This window comes from Platalea leucorodia (assembly GCF_965183815.1).
Source record: "Platalea leucorodia genome assembly, chromosome: 5".
In the NCBI taxonomy this organism is placed as follows: domain Eukaryota; kingdom Metazoa; phylum Chordata; class Aves; order Pelecaniformes; family Threskiornithidae; genus Platalea; species Platalea leucorodia.
In genome coordinates, this window is record NC_138827.1 from 70,390,234 (window position 1) to 70,396,364 (window position 6,131).

A 6,131-nucleotide genomic window follows, 5' to 3' on the forward strand; every position below is an offset into this window, starting at 1 on the left:
TGTCTCTGTTATCTTGAGGCTAGAGAAGAGTATTAATGGCACATTTCCAGTATCTGGCTACAAGCTGTCTTCTTCCCATTTGAGACACCAAAAGATGGTGACATTTCCAGTATACTGTGTGGACAGTCAAAATGCAATCATCAAACGTGTTACTGTTTCCCAGAAACTTCCTTCTCACAGATACTGGTCTCTTCCTGAGGGCTGGTCCCACTGCAATTTGGATACTCCGCTATGTTTGCCAAATTGCTTGACCTTTGTTTCATCTTATCAGGGTAACTGGCCCAGTAGCAACAGATGAATTGCTAGATATCAGGACAAAGCATATATACGTATACTCGCCACAAGATGGGGGCATAACTGGGTGACAGCACTTCAGGCAGATCAAGTCTATTCAATATTTTAGTAAGGGCTTGAAAGAGGGAATGGAAACTATGTTTCTAAAATTGGCAGATGACACGAAACTGGCCAAAACCGCCAGCAGGTGGAAGAAGGAATTCAGAATCATCTTATATTGATCCATACAAGAAATAATCTACGATCAAGGAGGTGAACTTTAATAACAAAAACCAAAAAATACTACATATTGGAATTTGAAATCAAGTGTATGAATTCAAAATAGCCAAAATAATCAGAAAGTGGTCACATGCGGATAGCAAATCAAAGCTAAAAGTCTATCAGTAGCAACATGCTGCTGCAGAGGAAGTAAATCTGACTCTAGGCCATTAAAAGTGGCATTGCATATAAAACCGGGAAAGCAATCATTTCACTTTACTTGGCACAGGCAAAGCCACTGACGGAGTACGTGACGGCGGAGTTCATTTTGGGACTCTGCAGTTCAACAAAGACATAGACGAATTCGACATAGCCTAGAAGAGAGCAGGAGGAATGACCAGAGGTTTATGAAACATGACCTAGGTGGGAATGTAAACAGAAATTGTTTAGCTGTTCTGCAATAACTGTCCTTAGGCAGCTTCCGCATTTCAGTTGGAAACTATGAACTTTTTTCCCCAGTTCTGTTGATGTAATACATACATATTTCAAGATCACTGTCTACAGTATACATAATAACTGAATGGGACTGATTCTGTCCACATGCAAAGCCCTGAAAACTCTCCCTTATAGTCAAGTGTTGTGAATGAGCTGATTTTTTATTCTTTCAACTTTCAGTAGTAGTAAGCACAAACCTAAGTAAAACACCAAGGCTGGCCACGCTACCTAAGTGCAAAGTCCATGATTGCTTACTCATACAACACATTAGTGACTGGTATTTCATAACACAGTGTAATATGTAATCTTATATAGCTTATTTACGATCATGCAGTTTTATTGTACAACGGCTAAGTTTCTAATCTCAGAAGCTTTTGCAACAAGCAAAGTTGAGTCAACTTGTGAACTTCTGATAAGGTAAAATGTACAAATTATTTGCAAAAAGGGCGATAAATGCATGATGGCAAAACTCATATTCACTACTCACTAAGCATTGCCCTTATGAAAGCTGGTAGTTCACGTTACGGCTTTTTGAGGATTGTCTTAAAAACAATAAAGCCAAGGTTGTGTGATTGTGTGAATATGTATGTTTGACGCCTGTCTTTGCTTTGTATTGCTTAGCTTGCAGAAGTTTGCTGAGCAGTTCTGCTTGTAATATTTTACATAACTACATGTATGCAAACGTTCCTAAGAGCGACTGTCATTTGCAGGTGCAGAGGGTATTCTGGTTCGTCTCTAAACTCACGTTCTGCATTTCTAGAAAGATGCACTTGCACATACTCCTAGGCCACAAAAGGAGATATTTACTGAGCTGCCCAGGGACATGTGAGGGTAAGGTCGAGGCAGACAGTAATTCCTGACTGCAAGAATTTAATGCATGTAACTATTTTAAGTAAATGTCACATGCTCGGGTTCACCGTGAAGATCAATTTGCAGTAACTTTCTCTTGTTTCTTCAGCCTGACTTCCAACTTACGTTAGGCAGAACAGTCGCAATACTGCATATCCTCTGTTATTAAACAGAACTGACCTCAGGGGTTGCGATCCCAAGGAACACTTTAAAATAGTAGTTTTGGAATATGCCACGTCCCACATAAAAGGGAGTTCTGTGTTGTGAGAGCAAACAGGAATTGTGCTGTGATGAAGCATTGAGAAAACTGCTTTCTGCTTGTAACTCTCCCCCTGCCCCCCTGCCAAATTCTGTATGCTGCCCCAGGTTCTTTGTGTCTGCCTGTCAAAGCCCTGAATATGTACTTTTGCCTCCTGAACAGTATCTCTTATCACATAGCTTCCACAGGATACAGACAGCGTAGTAACTTAGTTTACCAAGTCCTATTTTGCCTGCCCAGGTTCCCATCCCTTTCCCCCACATACACATGTACATACACTTCACGGAGATTCCTGTATGGGTTGGAAACAGATTGGATTTAAGAGCCCATAAGCGTTGCAGATCTGGAATCATACCTAAGTTACAGACCTGTGAGGTCCTGCTTTACGTAACAGATTCAGGTCCAATTTCATGGCCAGCTTAAGCTATCACTAGCTGGCACTGCTGCTGAAAGAGGTATCCAGCCGCTTTGCCTGTCCTTGATTGACCCTGTCTATTGTGCCAGTAGAAGTTTCTGGCACTGGTTCACTCAAAGAAGCCATGCTTCTCACTACACCCTCCCGCTGATTCTTCCAAAATGAATTTTTTATTTGTATTCATTTTTTTTCCCACACCCAACGCTATAAAGAATTGCACAGTGAGCTGACATTATACAAAAAGCCACAAACCTGGTCTCAGCTCCCAGTCCTTCAATTTACCCCAGGTCTGTGCTTAGCTTCATGTGCCAGGGACAGTTTACTGACATTTATGTGTCTATTTAAGATAAGGGCAACGATTCTTAACTCAAAGGAGGAAATGCCTAAGAAGAGCAGCTCTGTTTCAGCTCCACAGAAACTTAATTAAAGTTTCTCACACAATATGAGCAAGAAAAAAAACAGCATGACATAAAATCTCTTCCAGTCCCATTTTTGCCTCTGATGTCAAGAAGCAGTAAGGTAGAAAGGATCCTTCTTCTCACTGAAAAGCCAATAAGTTTAAAAAACACACTTTGGATGATAAACTTTTTGGAGGGGTTTGAACGAGGCCTGCCTTGTGTTTTGCAGCACAGCAGATATGTGTGTAACCTGAACACAAACCAACCCCGCTTTGCCTGTCGCTGCTGGTAAGGACAGGCTGCCGAACAGAAAGGAAAGCGGGGATGGGGCAGTCGCCCCTGCTCCTACACAGTCCTGTGGGCTCCCCTGGGGGAGTCCGAGATCCTTTTGTAGATTTGATCTCACGAGGAAGCAGGCTTCAGGCCCCCAGGAGGCCTGTGTCACTGCTGGCACAGCACCCAGGGCTGGCAGGGGAGGGTGGATGCGCCAGCCCCGCAGGGAAGCAAAAGGTGCAGCCTTCCTCGAGCAGCGATCCTCCTCCAGCCCGCGAGAAGCTGAGGGTGGCGTCTAGGTGGTCCAGCGCCGATCCTGTTCTTCCTTAGCAGTTACATCAATACAGCCTGTATCGTTCTGGGAGTGGGTCAGGGTACGAAGAGAGCAGCTGGCTTTCAAAACTGGCTATAAGTGAGTACGGACTGAGGTTTCAACCTTTTTTGGATTTACAGGCCCACCAAAATCCTGTGAGGGTGTAACAAGTCTAAGCATAACAGGTTTACAGCCAAATACTTTAGTTATGGCTATGCCAGCAGTGAACCCAGTTCACTCGTGCTATATGAAATATAAGAAAACTCTCTTGATTTTATATTGTAGCTCCTGATTAATCCACTTAAGTGTGAAATAGTAAATCTGCCCTTAAAACCTAGCTGCATCATTTGCAGCAGATCATGTAGCTAGCAACTTAATCATCACCTATGCTTGCAGATCATCTCTCCCAGCCTAAATGTATGGCTGTGAGACTTTATGATTTTGAGATATTTCAATGGCGAGTATTATTCAAAACTCACTTGTAAATAGGAATACAATAGTTTTATTTTTGCTTTACTCAGCATATCTTTGGCTACCAAAGGAACATACTAAACTAGCTGCCCTATTCAGTCATCTGTAGGAACACAGCGGAATGTATTGTGTAAAAAACAGCCTGCTTTTAAACAGGGATATGCTTGCCTCATCTAAGATTGACTCTGTCTCTCTGCCCACTTAAAAGGGTCCTTAAAAGTCTTAAATGTTTTTAAAATAGTATAAACCTTATAATTAGATTTAAGCCGAACATTTTCTCATGATGGTGGAACCACAAAAACAGCACTTAGGAAAAAAAAAATTATTTTTGGTCATACAGCATGGTTCTTTCTGGTGTATCAGAAATGTCTTGCATCTCTCTGGTGTTAAATATTAATTTGGGTCACTCTTCCTGTCAAAGTTAGTAAATGCAAATCTCTTTTCCAACAGCAGATATCAAGCAAGGTGTAAGGACTGTTATTTCTGAGCCTACCAAGGGAAAAAAAAAAAGCAAAAAACCTCCGAGTTCCCTCAGACATCCATCATCTTGTGCTTCTCAACACTTGATCCTTCAGTTATTCTAAATGCTAAAAGACATCAAATTCTCAAAAATGTAATTCCTGATCTGCAGAAGCAAGGTGGAACGACAGATACAGAACACACTCCCATGGCAAACACAGAAGCCAGCAAATAAGAGCAGCTCTAATGGAAGCAGCCAAACACACAGACGAGATTAGTAATAAGGATTTTGGCTTTTTTTTTTGTTTTTTTTTTTGCATTTCTGGCTTTGCTGGTTTTCTCCTGCACGGGTTTTTACATGTTTGTTTTTCATCAAGTTCAAGATGAAGAACATGCTACAGGACAGCCTATCTGAAAAACACCATACCCTGATGTGATAAAGTAAGAGCTGCTCCAATGAGTTTCAGTTATCCAAATTGGTGGTGTTCTTGTTTAATAATAAGTGGTTTTGCCAATGGCAAGGACACTGAGATAATTATAAGGACTTTTCTGAGGGAGATGCATATGTGGACTTAAGTATTTCAACTGTTATTTTGTCCAGAAATCTTCTCCCTTTCCATGCATTCAGCATTCAACTGCTGTAACTAACATAGTTTAATTTACATAAAATTCTAGTTGCATTTAATTGAGCGGGAATGGATTCATCACATAGCCAAAGAGACATTGTTGACAATGTATCCAAGCTGGTTTTCTAGTATGATACAGCCCAGACACATGTTCAAGTTAAGCATGTGTAGATACTATGAAGTAGAAGTATTACGTCTCAGTTCGAGATTCCCAGTCAAGAGTTGAATAGTCCATCAGGTACTAAATTACACACACACAAACACCCCCATTTTATGGGAATAGATTTTGCAGACTTACTTTTAAACAACTTCTGTGCAACACAAGATATTACATATAATATGAAACATATGATGAGACAAATGCTATTTAAACAGTAGTTCTTCAATCGCGGGATAGTTGTAAAACACGCTTTGGCTGAAGGAGGCTGTATTTGCAAGGTGAATTATGAGAAAGCATAAGTGACGAGTTTTTTGTTTCAATTTGCAGTAAACGATGCTCTGTGATTACAGCCAGGTCTGTGGAGGGTCAGGTAAGTTTTAATGGCGTCGGTTGTTCTAAACTTTACCCTGCACGGGGCAGAAGCAGGCTGGGCACCGGATTGCTACACATCTGCGTGCGCAGCCCTCCGCCGAGGGGAGGGAAGGGAAGGGAAGGCGAGGCGAGGCGAGGCGCGGGCCAAGCGGGCGCCCGGCACGGAGCGGGAAGGTGCCAAGGGGCCCGGCTCGGCCGCCCCCACCGCGGAGGGCTCTTACCCGGCGGCTCCGCGACCTCCTTTCCGCCGCGGAGGCCGCGCTCCCGCAGAGGGACGGGGCGGGGCGGGCCCGGGAGACGCAGCCGATGCCGCGGGGAGCCCGCCCGGCCCGGCGCTGCCAGCGGCGCCGCTCCCGCCCCTCGGGGCCGGCCGGTGCCAACCCGCCCCCGCGCGCTGCGGGGCGGCGGGGGGCGGGGCCGCCCTCGCTGCTGTCACCGCCCCCGCGGCGCTGTGTGGGGCGCCCCGCGCGCTCAAGCCCAATTATAGCCGTGCGCGGGGCTCGCGCGCCGCTGGGCCAATCAGGCGAAGGGCCTCTCCCCCCTCCCCCC